Here is a 17,578-nt window from a genome sequence, read left to right on the forward strand (position 1 = left end):
TGCAAAAGAGAGAGGAGAGTGGTACCTCTGAATACAAGCTTTGCCTACCTGGTAATTTGGGGTAAGAGCATCAGCCGTGAGGACAGAGCCAGCTCCGTGGTCTTCACAGCTCCCCCGCTTCTCCTCACGGTGTCTGCACGTTGCGTGTCTCATTTCTAAGTGCTGCGTCGTCGTCACAACGGTGGCTCCTGACAGGAGAGGCCATGTACCGTCACCACACCTCCTTCCCTCTGTGCGTCTCACAGAACCTGACAAACTTGGGGATTCATTAAGCCCAACAGGACCCCCTGCAAGGCAGGTGCCCATTAAGTCAATTCAGCACTGATAAACAGTTGTTCAGTACAGAGGTGGTGATCCTGACAGGCAGCAGAGAGGGTTCAGAGAAGGCCCAGGGCTTGGGGAGCAGTGGCTTTTGCTCGAGGAGTTAAATAGCCTTTTGCGCCATTGATGAGGCTGCAGCAGAGACAGCAGATAAAGCCGGGGTTTGCAGTGACATGAATCTGAGAAGTTAAGCCAGGGGAGAAACAGGTAAATGCAAGCAAATCTAAGCCCTAAGTCCCACAGCAAGGCCAGTGACAGGGCGAGAGCCACAGAACGACATTATTAAGAAGGAAGAAAAACAATGCTCAGTCCTTTGTGTGCAAGGATAGTGAATTATTGGGGTTTTCTTGTCATCATGACCTTGTGATATGGAGCAGCCTCCCTTCAGACAGTCAGGGCTGACATAAGTTATGTGCTCAGATCAATAGACATTTCATAGGATGGCGAGAAACTGTGTTCTCAGATGCACAGCAGGCGACCTGCATTCCCCCCCGCCATGTCACCTGCTTTGCCTGGAGATTGGGATGTGGAAATGGGTCAGCGTCCTTCTGCAGCATCGGTGAGAGAGGCTTTTCCACAGCACTTCGGGGATGAGCCAGTCTCTGGGTTATTTTCCACTAACCCAAGCACGTGGCCATTCATTAAATCTGGAAATAAATCCTGCACAAGGCCCCAGGGGAACTGTATTTGTTTTGCATGGTTCTAATTCAGTACATCCAGCTAGAAAAGACAGTCACTCCACCCTTTCCAGTTCTGAGAAAATAAATTGTTGCTTGTTTTCAGCCTTTTTGCCTTAAGAGATTGTCCATTGCTGGTTTGGGAGCTCTGAACAGTATTTCTCAAAAAGAACATGCTTATTAAACCCATTTTGGATTTGATCCTGGTGACTATGGATGCCAGTGGGGGTCGTGCAGACCACTGCCCCCCCAGCCCCCCACCCCGCCCCGTGATGAGCCTGCCATAGTCAGATACTGATTCACACCTAGGCAGATGGAACTCCTGAGTTTGCAAAATGTACACAGAGCAGTGAGTCTGAAATTTTAATTGTATAAGAATCACCTGGGGCGCTTGTTAAAAATCCATATTCCTGGGCCTGGATCCCAAAGATGCTGATTAAACAGGTCTGTGGTGGGGAGGCAGGAATGTGCATCTTATAAGCACCTCAGGTGATTTTCCCGCAGGTGGTCTTGTGCGCGCACTTTGAGCCAAGCCCAGCCAGCGGGCCGTGCCACATGAGGACAGAGCAGTGTCTTCCCCTCCTGGGTGTCACCTTGTCTCCCCACTGTTCATGCTGACTCTCAGCCCTTGCCCTGAGGACCCTTCCTGTCTGGATTTATTCTTTCACTCCATTGCCAGATCCCACTTGGCCAGCCTGCCTCTGACCACTGACTCCTTCTGGAGAGCATGTGTCTGTGTGGCTTCAACCCCGGTGTGGCAGTATGTGGCAGATGTCATATTCACATGGGGTGGTTGTGTGCGGTGATAGTTAGGGCTTTCGTAATTTTTATTTTGCCATGGTCCAGGCCACCAAGATTACTTTTTCCTAGTACTTTACCCTTTACCTGCCAACTAAAGGTACCAGATTTATATAAGCTCCTACAAGCTCCCATCTAGTGTAAACCTAAAGGGAAGGGATTGTCATTATTTCCTTATAAGCATTTTCTTCAAGAAGGAAGGAAATATACTACTAAAATCTCCCAATTATCTGCACTAATGAAGAAAGCCATGATACAGATAATCCAATTATTCTTTTTTACTTTGAAATTAATTGCATGGTTTCTTGACAGCAGATATGCTTCCTAACTGTGCCTTGTTTTTACTGGTATGTGGCTAATATTTCCTAAGCCATATGCCAGCTGATTGCATGGTGACATGGGAGCATGTGGGATGGCCGGGAGAAGTTAGGATGCAATTTGATTTCAAATCTGTTATGCTAACTACGTTTAGGCACCATGTGTAAGCTCTGAAGTCCCAGGGCCCAGACATTTGGGCACAGGAAACCTTGGACAACTCATAGGAGTCAGAATATGGGCCAGTCACTACTTCTGTGCCTCGATCAGTGAAAGGGAAACAGATGTGCTACCAGAGCTGACATGGGTGGCATCGCCATGTGTGTCTACCTACATGACAGTGGTGTCAACATCTCAGGTCATGGGGTTGGGGTGTGATGGCTTGTATGGTCCCTTCTCCCCATGAAATTCCATGATCCTTGGACTGCAAACCCATTGGTCAGATGTGGGTCCAAGGGAACAATGATTTTTAATCCTCTACTAGCCCAAGAAACAGGACGCAGCCACTGAACTTTGCTGCTGTCAAAATTTGGACTCATTTCCTCTAACTTTTTGAACAGGAGAATTCAGTCAATTGGTTAGCCAATTAACGTGTACCCAGATGAACTCTCTAGGGCCCAAGTCCCTTCCTGGCAATGGGCTGGGTAATTAGGTAATTAGACAGAGAATGACATTCATGCAAGCAGGGAACTTTTATGCTTAAGCATACGCTGAAGCAATAATGTCTTCAATCAGGAATCACTTAGTTTTCATGTTGGCATTAGGTACTTCCATGGGCGGCAACCTGAGAATTGTTTGGCAGGTACTGGCCCCACCTCAGTACCTTTCCTTGATATTGACACTGTCTTATTCTCCAGTCCATAGTTGGAGAGAGTCACTTGGAAGTTGGAGGGAGGTGGGCATTCTAAGTGGGGTCTCCTGGCCTGACACGTCTGGAATGGATGCCCGAGACTGCCATCCTCAGCGTGACTTGGTGCTGGGGAGAAACAGTGGTTCCCACACCTGCCAGTGTTACAGGTGCCTCTGGTTTTAAGTATGTTGGACCCTAAAATTCTTCTCTCACTTCTTCCCAACTTAACCAAAGGGGTAGGAAAGTGATGACTAAATAGAGGAAAGCTGTTAGGAGTTGGTTTCTAGGGGTCCTTACTCTAACTTTTCTGCTGCCTGGGTAACTTCTACTTTTTTCTGGAAGAGCACACTGAGGCTGGCTCTGCTTTGCTGTCCTCTTGGTGACTGTGTCCACCAATCCTGTGAATGGGGTCATTCTCCCATCACAGGGGCCGTGGGGTCATCACTCAGACCTCCTTTTAAGAGAACGTGTTGTGGGGAGCAGAGCTGCTTGGAGCCTCTGGCTCCTGTGCCGTTGGCTCCACTATGGATTCTGGATGGCTCCCAGTCAATGCGAGGGAATGGTGGGCTTACGAGACCAGTCCACTCCTGCCTAATGAGACTCACTGATGAGCACCCCACTGACCTGCGTGCTCATCAGTGAACCTTACCCGGAGCTGGATGGTGGTCCATAAACCTACTCACTCCGTCCTTCCTCTCCTGTTTCGTAGATGTCAGACCCGCATTACTCGCTAAAGACTTTTCCTGCCTACTCCTGCTTCTCTTTCATTCTTTATGGGTGTTTACTCCAATAGATACCTTGCACATCTAATCCTGTGTGGGTCTTACTGCTCAAAAGACATGGGAGACAGCAGGAGTGGTCCGAGAAAGCTGGTGGGAAGAGGTGGTTTTGCAACCAGGTTACTCACAACCTGGCTGACAAGACGACCCCCGTCCGTAGTAGGTGGGTTACAGGTGTTCCCTGGTGTCAGGTGGCAACGCAGTTGTTGAAGATTTCGTGTGAGGTTACCTCGAAAAACATTCTGGTGGGGAGACTGCCTTTGCCTGAGCAATGATTGAGACATTGGAAGGATGTGGGGGAACGTGGCCCACGAGGACAGTGACGTTGGCTTGCTGCTACTGCATTGCACTGCTGGCCTGTGGGGGAATAATGAGACATTGAGAGCAGTTAACCTACAGATGAAAGCTCAGTGTGGGAGCCAGAGGGCCTTGCTGGTAGTTTATAAAGAGGCTTTCATCTCCTGCAGTGGAAGAGCAGACACAGTTGAGGAGCAAACTCAGAATCTGAGAGTTAGGATTGCGAAGCCCCAGTGATGTTTGAATGCTCAGCTGAGGCAGCTCTTCGATGGGAAGGGAAATCCTGAGTCTGAAAAACGGGGACAGGGACATCTGGGTGGACATTCCCAAGGATTTGATTCTTTAGACCCCCCCGAAACCTTACAGCTTTCAGAGGTGCCCCTCCCCAAGTAAGAGCTAGCTTTTCCCCAATTCCTGAAGACAGCGTCGAGTCCTCTCCTCAGCAAGGTAACAGACGTCCCCTCAGGAGCTGTCCCTTGTCTTATTCCGGCTGCCAGGAGTAAAATCGCTAAGATTAAGTTTCAGCACAATCTAGCTGGGGATGTGCTGGGTTAGAAAAGGAAAGAAAGAGACGATATCCCAAAGGAGCTGCAAGAATTAGCTAGCATAAACCAGCAGGAACCCACAGAGGACCCTGGAGTTAGATTTTAAGCATGCTTGATCAAGATGGTTGAATGTGAGACTGGGGGCAAAAAAGATGGTCAGCCAGTGGGGAGTCAGAAGAGACATGAATGGGGGAACAAGAGCGGAGGGTGCTCAACCAATGACAGTCCTCACCATTTGCTCTGTTCCCTGGGCCTGAGAAGATTTTCACATCTGGATCCCATGGACTGAAGAGGTGGCTGGCTCGCTATGCAGGATGACCCTGTGACATGTAGGGATCCGGAGGTGGCTGGATCCCAGGGCAGGATGACCCCGTGACACGTAGGGATCCGGAGGTGGCTGGATCCCAGGGCAGGGTGACCCTGTGACATGTAGGGATCCAGAGGTGGCTGGATCCCAGGGCAGGATGACCCTGTGACATGCAGGGATCCGGAGGTGGATCCCAGGGCAGGATGACCCCGTGACATGTAGGGATCCGGAGGTGGCTGGATCCCAGGGCAGGATGACCCTGTGACATGCAGGGATCTGGAGGTGGCTGGATCCCAGGGCATGATGACACTGTAACACTGTGGCAAGTCCATACCATGGTGATTCCTTCAGTTACTTCCCAAAGGGCCCTCCCTACACTGAGGAAAGGAAAATACTCAGATACCCAGGCAGTGATACCTGGAGACCTGAAGTGTTACCCTGTGAGACACCCTGTGAGAAACCCTGTTAGACACCCCATGAGACACCCCGTGAGGCACCCCGTTAGACACCCCATGAGACACCTGTTAGACACCCTGTTAGAGTCGGGGCTTACAGGACCAAGAAAGAAAGTCTTGGCTAAAGCCTGCTTCACAGTGTGCCCTCCGGGTGGTCCGTGGATGCCCCCAGTAGTCCTATCTCCAGTCCCTGAGTTTGTAATTGGAATTGCTGCACTTGGCAGTTGGTGTAACCCCCACTTTGGATCCTCGGCCTGTTAAGTAAGAGCTATCACAGTGGGGAAAACCAAAGGGGAGCCTCTGAAATTGCCCCACCCCCACCCTGTCCCCAATTAAAACAGTAAATCAAAAGCATATCATATTCCGGGGTGACAATTAGTGTCCATCGCAGACTTAAAGGATATAGGGGAGGTGGTCCCCAGCATATCTCTGTTTGATTTGCCAGTCCAGTCCCTGCAGAAACCAGGCGGATCCCTGACAATGACTATTCACCACTGCAGACTCAGCCAAATAGCAATTCTGATCAAAGCTGCTGTGCCAGACGTGATTTCATTGATGGAACTGATTAATAAACGCTCGGTACATGGTACATGTACCAGTATGGGACTAAGAAGCAATGTCATTATAATTCAATGTTGTTCTAGAGCTGTTTTTAACTCACTCACCCTCAGCCACGATATCGTCCCAGGAGGTCTGGACCGTATATGGACATTCATTGCTTCAGTACATTGTGACATCATGTTGATCAGGAAAGATGAGAAAGAGGTTGCTGTACGCTGGAGCCCTGGAGAGGACACAGACCCTCCAGAGGGTGAGACATGTGACGAGTCAGGGGACTCCCACTGCATTGAGTCCCTAGGGGTCCAGGACATCTCCTCTGTAGTAAAGGCTGTGTCTTGCGTCCTCTGTCACAAAAAGGGAGCACAACACCGGATCAGCCTCTTTGGCTGGGGCTGAGGACAGCACGTTCCACACCCAGGAATACCTTTCCGGCCTGTTTGCCAGCTGACCCAGGAGACGGCCAGCTCTCACTGGGGTAGGACTGGCCCTGCAGCAGCTCCTGGCTGTGGGCCATTGATCCAGCAGACCCTCGGGTGTTGGAAGTGTCAGTAGTATAAAAAGATACTGTGTGGAGTTTATGGCAATTCCCAGTGAGCCATAACAATTCCGGCCTCTGGGATTCTGGAGGAAGGCCATGCCATCTACAGCAAAATTATCTTTTGAGAAAGCTCTTGGCCTGTTTCTGGACATGTTTCTGACGGAATGTTACATCCTCAGCCAGCTTCACTATCCAGGCGTTTACAATATGCTTGACCCACAGTCTCAGAATCCCTAACAACATAGCACCCCACGGGGCCCCACCTCACTGTGAAGGAAATAAGGGAGTAGACCCAGGGGACGCCTCATTGTTTCACATATCACACCATCCAATAGCTGCTAGCCTCAGAATTCTGGAACTACCTTCTAAAAGTGCAGTGTCCATGTATACAACACGTATGTATACAACAAGTGTATGTACAGTGCATGTATACAGGTGTGTGCTGTGTATGTGGTATATGTGCATGCGTGTAGCGTCGGGTTGATATGTATACATGCATGTGATATGTGTAGATATGTGTATTGTGCTGTGTGGCGTGTGTGTGTTATGTGTGGTGTGGTGTGTGTACGTGTTTGGTGCGTGTAGTATGTGTAAATGTGTAGTGTTATATGTGCCTGCGGTCTGTGCTTGCTAGGTATGTGTGTGATGTGTGTACCTGTGTGTGGTATATGTAGAAAGTGTGTGTGTTGGATGGTATATGTGTGTGGTGTGCCTGTGTGCACGTGTTTGGTGCATATGGCATGTGCACACACGTGATGCACGGTATGTGTACGAGTATGTGTGTCTGTGTGTGGTACGCATATGTGTGTAGTATGTGTACAGTGCAGGTGTGGGATGTGTGTACATGTACAGGGTGTGTGTGGTCTTCCAGCTGAGCAGTAAGCCCTCTGGGGGGACAGCTGGTGTCTTTTCTTCCTGTCACTTCCAGCGTACCTCATCACTCAACAAGATCTTGAGAGCATCATTGGCGATGAGAGTCCGTTTGCCCAGCAGCGTGAAGGCTGCGTGACTCCCACCGTTGTCCTTGACAACCGAGCCCTAGCGCACGCCTCCTGCATGCATCACACCGCCAGAGTTGGGCAGGAACTAACCAACCGTGATATTGGCAGTCATGCTGCTGGGCTCAAACCACCCATGTGCATGTGACGGGGGCGCTGGCATACAAGTACACACACCACCCCGTCTTGGCTCCAAAGAGCACGACATTGCTAACGAGGCAGGCTGGCTCATTAGAGAGAAATGCAGAGTGTAATTCCACATTACATCGCCTTTTGGCTCAGCTTTGTCTCTGCAGACAGCGGACCTCCTCTGGGTGTCTACCGGAAGCTGCACGAGCTCCTGACCAGGACAGAGTCAGGGAGGGGCAGCAGCAGGGCTCGCAGGCCAGACGCCACCATCCCATCCCTCCTGCTTTTTCTTTTTCAGCCTTTAAAATCTCTTTCTTTCTTGGTTTAGCCTTCTCTCACCCACCCAGTAACAACTGGGGCCCTGTAATAACTACCGTTTATCAAGTGCCAGGTACAATTGTACCAGCAAGGCCAGCATTCTAACCCCATGGTACAGATGAGGAAACCATCTGTGTGCGGGAGGGGAAGGGGCCTGCCAGCGTGGAGGAGAGTGGTGCAAGCCAGGGTGCTTCCCACTGTGTCGCTCACATGCATGGCCACCCACACAGCAGTTAGTACTTAGCATCATTGCCCTGGTCCACTGGAAAGGGGAGGAGGCTTCTTCCCTCCCTGAACTTTATTACAAGGGAAATACTGCGTTCTCATCTGAATTTCTCCTGAAATTTGGCAAAGCCTGATTTTCCGTATTAGCTCTCTTGGCAACTCCATAAGCCAAAAGACAAAAATTAAAATCCAGAGATACCCACAATATGTTCCTGCTTTTCACAACCCCAACCACGAATACTGTGAATAAGAGTTCCTTTCCTGCCGCTGTGTCATCAGCCTGTGTCTTCAAGGGATGGGCCAGGCCCCTTGCACTTGGCTGATCCACTATGGCAGTAAACCTTGCCCCGTATCAAATAAGTACATTTTCTCCATTTATTTCAGTCACCTGGGATTTTCAAAGACCTCTTTGTGACAGAGGTGTGCTCCGCCACAATTTTCCTCCTATCGTCTAAACTGGCTCTTCTCTCCTTTGGGTCCTTAAGTAACACCTGTTCCTGATGGCCGGGACATGTCTGTTGTGGGGAAGCAGGAGAAGAATTGTAACAAAATGGCAACATGAGCACCACTTCGATAAAAACTCAGAGATTCAAATCCTGTCTACGCCGTATACAGACTCAGAGAAATGGCAACTTACTTCCTCTAAGGCTCCGTTTCCTCATCTGCGGTTGTGAGGAAAACAATGTATGCAAAGCTGTCAGCATGACGTCTGTCTGTCACACAGGGGAAGCTCAGGATGGTCACCATTGTCCTTGCAGTTTTGAGTTGGAGCGAATAGGAGACTGTGTTCAATTTGCATGATTATGCTTTTACCGTAAGCCATTAATGATGCATCCACTTCGTTTTCTGCTGTGAAAGAACATAGATTTGATTAATTACAACAAGAATTTCAAATATTTTCATTATTCAGAAATAACCTACAGAGTCTAAGTGGGTCCCTTCCTCTCTTCTTTCCCAGTCTTTTTTTTTTTTTTTGAGAGAGAGAGAGAGATAAATAGCAATTATGTAGTCAGGTTCATTGGTTCTTCCTCTCCCTGGCAACAGGCTACAGCTTCACCTTGATTAAGCAAGATCACATCCCAATCCGAGTCCTCCCTGCCTTCCTCCCAGCCCCTGCTCCCCAGGCTCACCCCCACATTAAACTCTCCATCCCAGCTGAGCCTCAGAACATTGCCAAGGCTAAGCCTCCAAAAAGTTTTCTTTTACGTTGCTGTCTACACTTCTTGAAATTGGACCATTTTATCTGTTCAGGAGGACCGTCCTGCCCCTCATGAGAGGCTTTGCGTGTTGTTTTGTTGTTTTGAAATGCACTCCAGAAGCAGGGTCCTGCATCCAGACCATGCCCGCATATTTCCCAGACAAATCGCACTGGCAATTCTTTCATGACACCGAAATGCTTTCCACTTGCCCTTCCTTCCCTTTTGCAAGTGAAGCAAAATCCGTTCACAAAGCAAATTAGGAGTGATAGATGGGTTTGGGGCACTTCCTGTGACTCAAAGCAAACCTATTTCTAGATCATAAAGTATGAAGAGAGAGAGATCAGGTTGACATTGAGGAAAATTAAGCGTTGACAAATGAATTGCTTTTACTCAGTCTCTCAGGTTCTCTCTCTCTCTCTCTCTCTCTCTCTCTCTCTCTCTCTCTCTCTCTCTCTCTCACACACACACACACACACACACACACACACACCCCATATCTTTAAATGGTACTATTTCCTGCAGATCATACTTATGTTAGTTCATCTCAATTCAAGCACAGGTGCACTTAGGGGGCATTAGGGGTCAGTCATTCTCATTCACAAACCTTTAAATTCCACTAAATTATTAAAACTGGACAATGGACTTCCAATTTTGTGCCCAGACCTACTCACTAATCGAGTGACTTCCTTGTTATGGGTGAGGATATATTTGATGCTAAATTTGCCACAAATTTTAACAGCATTCAATCCTGAGACTGTGAATTCCGCATCCTATATGCATTGGTACCTTACTTTGATTCAAAATGGGATACATCGGTGTGAGAATCCTTTCACCCAAGGCGATGTTCCCTTCACATGAAGGTCAAATATGCACTAAATGAACGAAATATAAATTGTGTCTCTTTCCACATTCAGTTTTAGATCCTGACCTGTTTTGTGTCAAGAAATCACAGAGAGCCCAACCTGTGTTGTCAAGGTTAGCTCCCTTCAAAGATGATTTCCTTAAACCATAGAATGATATTAAATGCAATTCAAAATAAGGAATGAAAAGTTCATAGGGATTTTTTTTAAAAAAAGCTTATAGTGGTATAGAAAATGCAATGAGAACCTTGACTCCACTTGCTTACCTGTGTCATAGAAATTTGGAGGATGGGAGGAAAATATAACTCCCACTGGTGATACCTGTCATGTGCTCCCCGGGAGAGATGAGATGGAACAGCCTCTATCATTTTGATCAATTGAGCAGCTGGTTTCTCCTTGCTTAGGATTCATTAGTCTGGTCTCTAACTTCTATAAAGTTTAGAAATTTTGACCTCTAGTAAAATGGGTAGATCCCATTTATATTTTTTTCCTGTTAAATATCTATTTTGAAGAAGTCGAAGAAATTTGTGCTAGGATACTTTTCATTCCAAGATGCCACTTCTCTAAACTTAAAAACCAACTAGGGAAAGGAAATATACAAACCTTTTTTTTGAGCCCTGGGTACAGTCTAGATGGGCATGAACAAAAAGACCACCTCAGCCTCCCAGCTCCCAAAACACAGGTGCCCCTCATAGGGTTATCAGATCATATACAGGTTGCCCAGTTAAATGTAAATGAAGATAAACAACAAATAATGTTTAGTGTAACTTTGTCCCACATGTTGCATGTAGCTTTCCCTTTGCTCAAGCTGGCCACTCTACCCGCAAAGCCTTTAAACAAATGTCCAAGCTGTCCTGGCGAGTCAGAGCTGAAGAGACTGATAATCACCAAGTATCGAGAGCAGGAAGGCACCTACACATCATTAAGTCAACCTTTCATTTTTACAGATGACCAAAGAGAGTTCAGCAATGTCAAATCCCTCTTCTAAGAACACGCAGCTACCTGCCCCTGTCTCCCAGGGCAGCGCGTCTCCCCCTAAGGAAGGAGCTGGACTCTGACATTACAATTAGCACACAGGCCAGTGTTAGCCCACTTCTCTGTGTCTCTATCTACTAAAGCAATAGGAGCACGGTGTAAGTGAATTCCATCTCCTCCCAGAGAAGGGAAATAGAACTGGCTACCTTCATGGGGAGCTGGGGGGAGGCAAATTACAGAGAACAAAGCACAGATTCCCATCTCAATAAATTATCCTGCCATGGCTTCCTTCCCTTGTCAGGTTTTCTTAAAGTCGGGGCACCGGCATGTTAGTAATTTGTGATTACTGCCATTGGTTACAGAACACTCCCCCTGGAGACTTTTCTGAATCAGCTAGGAAACCATCTGTCTTTGTTAGCCCAGTTGCCGCCCTACCTAGAGACCTGCAGGAGGATGAATTTAAATGACTTCCCCAGAATTCTTCTGAAACTTGGAATCTATGAAAATTTAAACAACTAATATCATAATGTTCAAACCTAAGACCGGAATAAATGCGAAAGTAGCATGGTGTTATCATAGAACCCCAAGATTACTCAAGGCTTTACCGACTCGAGGAAAATCCCTCTAAGGGCCACGGAAGGCCCGGCTTGCGTCGCTGGCACATCATAAGGAGGGCACAGTGCACTGGTTGATGATGATTAAAGATGCTACTTACATGCATTCAACACACTCAATTTCCATACAATTTGCAGGGGATACATTCTAGAGGGCGTACAAACAGGAAAAGGTACTGCTCATCTATAAACAAGGATAATCGAAGTCAGAGACCAAGATACAAACACCCCCCGCCTCCACTTTTCCAGAGACTCTCCAGTGGCTCGAAGGGCTCCCTTTCTAACTCCCCCAGTTCTTCTGCGTTGCCGAAGTCAGCTGCCTATGGGAGCAGGGAGAGTGTTCAAGTGAAGCTCTCCCTGTTCCCCTGGCCCCAAGCCGTCCTGAGTTGGAGCCGTGGCGAAGGCCACCTGCTCCCCAGCCCTGGCTAGCTGGATGAGGGACTTGCAAGTTATAAGCCAGTTCGCTTGGACCCAGGTGACAAAGACGGGGGCTAAAAAGAAGGAAATGCAGCACAGCCTAAGGAAGCTTTCCACATGATGCACATCACCTTGAAGATTATAGCTGAAATTATTTCCCATGTTTGGGGACCAGGAAAGGCTTTGGAGCTTGCCTACTAAATAAATGAGGGACTTGTTACCAGAAATAATTTGTCAGCCTTTATTGTTAGAGGAGAGCCTTCTTCCCCCCACCTGTGGAAAGGAGAATCATTAGCATAAAACTTCTCGCCTTCCCGAACCCCAAACCTTTACTTTGCTCCAGGGAAGAAAGAGTAACTTAATATGATGTGGAAGAGGAAGACACTGGGTAAGTGCCGTCTCGCCTCCTCCTGTTCTCTCCCCGGAACAAGTTCTCCACTGGAAGCAGGTTCTGCTCTCCTCCTTGGGGGCAGCGCCACCTTGTAGGGAGGGGACGAGATGGTCTGCTCAGGCAGGGGGTGTTGACTAAGTTTGTTTAAATCTAATGCTCAGTATTTGGAAGACCACTTGTCCAAAACATATAGGCCGCATTCTTGAATGTCAGCTTTTGCAGTCACATAGGTGAACATTTGGCCTCCACCTTTTGTCTTATTTCTCACTTGGTTCTGAATTCCAGCAGATTTATCGAGGCCCCTCAAATCCCCACATCCACATCAGGGGTTCTTTCATGGCCCATAGAGTTGGCGATGGAAGTTACTTAATTACAAAAGTGAGTATATGATCATATACTCACACAGGTTTGCTTAAGGGAAAGAACATGGATCTAAGAGACTATATCCCAAAGGGATGTGACCTGGATAAGGGTTGCTGGGAAGGCTTTCCCGAGGACAAGTTCTTGAGCTGCCCTCTGAAGGGGTAAAAGGATTTAACCAACTGGAGAATGGGAAAGGCAGAATGTTCCTGGCAGAAGCAACAGCATGGGAATTGGCCCAGTGGCAGGTGTCAGGCACTGGAGGAAGGCTTGGCTTCAAGTAAAGCGAGCCAGGCAGAGAGTGGGGAGTGATGAGATGGCAAGGTAGGTGTGGCCACAATACACAGGGTCTTGAGGACCATGTAAAGGATCTTGGTCTTTATCCACAGAGAACTTTATCCCCAAGACAGGATCTAAGCAGAGAATGAAGGGGGATGGGGGCAGACATGATCATACATGCAAACTGAACATTGATTCTGTCTGTATGGTGAAGAACAGATAGGGTGAGGGTACAGAGTGAATGCAGAGGAATTATTGCACTTGCCTAGGCAAGAAACCACGACCGTGAGGACCAGAATTATTTCAGGGAGTAAAGATAGTTTAGCTGGAAGTCAATTTCCTGGCATAAAATAGAATGACACCCGTGGCCAGCTAGACTTTGTTCACGTAGATACCTATCTCAAAAGAGGCAAAGAGGAAACCACAGAATTCTGTAAATGGTGTGACTTGCAAGTGTGCCAAAGTTCCAAAATTCACTATGGCAAAAATTTGCTTTTGCTAGAAGTTTTGTCATCTTTGAGAAAATAAAGAGGTTTGTTATTATTATTAGTTTTTTGTATCTGTTTTACCCTCTCCCTCTCCTTAGAGAGCCAACACATCTCTAATCATATACATTTCATCCAGAATAATTCCCATTTGAGCCTTTCCCTAGACATGAGCTTGTGTCCTGTGTGGGTGATATTTGTTAAGTGACTAATGCAAGAATCAATGGCCGTCACAGTCTCTAGATATGTCTCTACTGTTTTGTTTTGTTTCAGGCTTTGTTTGTTTTTATGCTGCTTTTCTATTGAAATGGGAAAATAATAATCTCTTTGTCTAAAAATATCTCTTTGTAAATATTCTTGAAAAGCTCATAAGCTACTTGAGTGAAACTATTTTCTTCCCTTTTCCACCCAAAGCACAAAGATAAGTTATTCCTTGATGAAATTATTGACTATACATCCCACATGACTTCCTTCAATAGCAAGTAAATATTCCCTCAATAACAACGGATGTGGAATGGAATAAAAATGCAACAGTGTGGAGAATATAAAAATTCTTAGAGATTTAATAGAAGATGTGTGAGAGGATCCGGGGAGGCTGGTCCCACACAAAAGGGACTTGGTGACCCACAGCAGCATCCGCACCCCCGTGGAAGGGGCCTGGTGGGGTGTAGCCTTGTCCAGAAGGTGACAGGCTCCCTGGATTCCTCTTTGACCAAAAAGTTCATAGATTTGAGTCGGTATCTCTTTAAATTCCCAAAAGAGAAACCCCACTTTGAGAAATGAAATCTAGTTGCCTTTCAAAATTGTATTAATTTAGAGTAGGGGGAATAACAATACATTTAAAAATGGGGTTTTTTTAATGCTAAAGAGCTTGAATTTTAGACTCATCTTCAAGAAAGTTTTTTTAAAAAGTCACTTCCAAATACACAGAAACTCAAGTCTGCAAGTGTGGTCCTTAGCATGTATGTTGTTGGTGTGTGTGCGAGACCTTGAGCTAGGCTGACCAAACGTCCCCGTTTACCCTGAACCAAGGGTAACTCCTGGACATGGGACTTTTGGTTTTAAAATGGGACAGTTGGGGAAAGACTGAGATAGGTTGGCCACCTTCCCAATATACTCATATGTATGGTTCTTTGATTTTCTGAGAAGTTGAAGCATCCTTGATCAGTAAGTGTTTATCGAGGACGTCCATCTGCTCAGTGCTCGGTTAGGCGCTGTAAGGGATACAGAAGGAAAGAAGTCATGCTGTCCTGAAACTCTATAGCTCCTTTATTGCTTCCCAGGGATTTGTCATCTAATTTCCCTGAGGTACTCAATAACTGCTTACCAAACAGGATTTGTCAGCCATTGTGGTTGGCACTTGGGACATTAAGACAAATGAGAAACTGAGTCTGGCCTCAAAGAACTTACTCTTTTTTGGGGCAGACAACACAACTTGGTAAGGGCTATTATGGAGTTATGGTGAAGTATCAGGCATGCACTGCAGAGCTAACTGTGGGGGCAGGTGTGTACCCCACGATGGTACCAGGCTGCCTGTGATGTTTCAGCAAGAGGTGGTTTAGACTCGAGCTAACAATACTGTAGTTGTTCAGAGGAGGGAAAGAGCTTTCTTAGCAAAGCGATCACCTCTATGTGTCTAGAAGACCTTACTGAAAAGATAGGATTTAAGGGTAGACTTGGGTAAAATTTTAATAAGTATGAATAAATATAAGAGAGACTCTTGCACAGTCGTAACATATTAGTATGTTATGAACCAAAGATTAGGATTTACCCAGGTCTCTACACCTGAGGTGCAAAACCTAACCAACCCACAACAACCAAAGATTAACAGACAGAGATGATGTAGAGAAAATTCTAGGGAAGTGTAGTGACATCGCCAAAAATGTAGATTAGCGGTAAAAGAGTTGCTCACCCCTTGGTGTTACATGGATCTGGAGAGTTTCATGTAGAAGATAAGTTTGAGAAAATAGGGTACGGTCAGGTGATGAAGAATCACGAATTGCTGAGAAGTTTGAGACTCTTTCTGTAGACAGTGGGGCCATTAGAGGCTTTTGAGAAGGGCAGTGCTATGGTGAATGTTATATTTAAGAAGCTGAACCTGGCAAATGGCATCACCCAGGTCTTGCATGAATTAGAAAGACTCTGAGTTGCTGAATTCAAACCAAGGAGGCGTGGAGGGAATACTGAAGGAGGCTCTCCATTTTTACTGCAGAATGCAGCTGCTGGCGGGGAGAGATGCTTTGGCATCTCCCTAAGAGGGGTGGGAAGCTGATGCACCTGCAGGGAGACGAACTGAGACCTCATCTGCCGAGAGAATCACAGCAGCCATGGATGAACCTTTTCCTCCACGAAAAGCTATTTCTAAGTGGAGAAGGTCCTTACAAGGAGAAACTGAGGAGATAAGATCTTCCAGCTCCAATTAAAAAACAAAAACAAAAACAGGAAAATGGTTACAACTATGTATGTCTAGACTGAATTAAACAAAAGTGAAGAGAACAAGCATCTGCCTCATTCCGTATCGTAGACTCTTTCAAATTCCTTTCTCACAGTCTATTTCCATTTCTAATTCCACCTGTACAAAATAGAATCATGCCTGCTTGTAATTACTTACGCATACATGAATATTAGTAAGTTAAAGTTGTTCATCTATTTACAAAGACAGTGCGATACATAGTAGCTTAGGAATTGCTTCTTTTCCCTATGATTTTAAATGTGCAATGAGTTTCTTTCTAAAACACATATTTGCAGATGTCACTTTAAACACTATTTTCTGAGATTATATTTTCCATAGAAAACAGATGTCTGCAATTATCCCTTTTTTGACCTCTGAGACTTATCAAAGTCAAATAGGTAATCATCCAATCAGACGGGCTATCATTATCAGAAGAAAAGTAATTATAATCTGAATATGTTTGAACATGATTATTATAAGCTTTAAACTGTTACACTTTTGATTGGGGCAGAATTGGAAGACATTAACACTTCATAATTCAAATGATGTAACTTCACTTGTTTTTGTCATTTAGAATCTGGAGTGCTAAATTTATTTAACAATATAATTCTTTAAACATGAACAAATTATGCAATAATCTCTTTAAAACCATGAGAATGCTTCTCAAAATCTTGACAGTGAAATTAGGGGAATTTTTTTTTTTTTCCAACTACAGTAAATCAGAGCTCGGCGCTGAGCCCATCAGAGTGGGAAGCTTGAGGCAGATATGTTCATTTGACAGATATTTTGTTATCTGCTTGGTTCTGTTAAAGAGACCAGCTACCTCCCTGCCTAGCTCTAGAGGCCCACCCATTGCTGGACCAAAGCAAAAGCAGAACTATGGTAGATACAGAAATGACAAGGGAGAAAAAAGTATATAGAAAAATAACCTTTCCCAAGAAGACGCGTAACTAGAAGAGTGAATTAGATTCAAAACCAAAACTGAGAGCTTTTTAAAGGATTTAAGAACTTGGGTCGGGGAACATTGAGAACCTAATGCCTGATGGAGAACTGAGTAACACAGCATTGCCCATTTAAAATCATTTTATAAACACCTGGGAACACAATCTTTTTTCCCAGATGTTTGGTTTAGGTATTTGTGTAACTTGATGAGATGTCCTGGTTTTCCTCCTCCATCGTTTCCAAGATCTGTTCCTCTCACACTGTGTTTTCACGTTGGCACGCTCGTCTCCTCGGGACAGAGGCGTGGAGACGGCAGGGCCTTCCTGGGCTGTGGCCGGGCCCTGAGTTCACATTGACAGCTGATGATGTACGCATATAAAAACGAGCACATGGAGCCCTGTGGGAGAATCTTGCAGCTCAGAAATGTTTGGTGTTCGTGCTCTGTGAACATGGCATGGGCTCAGGGCTGGAAATACAAGGTAGAGGAGCCT

At 46.1% G+C, this 17,578-nt stretch overlaps 1 protein-coding gene and 1 long non-coding RNA gene across 3 annotated transcripts in view; one reads left to right on the forward strand and one right to left on the reverse strand.

The window, feature by feature from the left end:
- Window positions 1–653, reverse strand: part of SCOC (short coiled-coil protein) — a 61,012-nt gene extending 60,359 nt beyond the window's left edge. Inside the window, exon 1 of one of the 2 annotated variants that reach the window (XM_074338499.1) lies at window positions 49–653. The gene's annotated coding sequence lies outside the window, so the exon portion shown is untranslated. The remainder of the gene's footprint in view (window positions 1–48) is intronic. The other variant, XM_019730811.2, reaches the window with a different exon arrangement.
- LOC141572755 (uncharacterized) overlaps window positions 1–17,578 on the forward strand; it is a 147,320-nt gene that overhangs the window by 54,529 nt on the left and 75,213 nt on the right. The window lies entirely within an intron of this gene.

The sequence above is a fragment of the Rhinolophus sinicus genome, linkage group LG07, assembly GCF_036562045.2.
Source record: "Rhinolophus sinicus isolate RSC01 linkage group LG07, ASM3656204v1, whole genome shotgun sequence".
In the NCBI taxonomy this organism is placed as follows: Eukaryota; Metazoa; Chordata; class Mammalia; order Chiroptera; family Rhinolophidae; genus Rhinolophus; species Rhinolophus sinicus.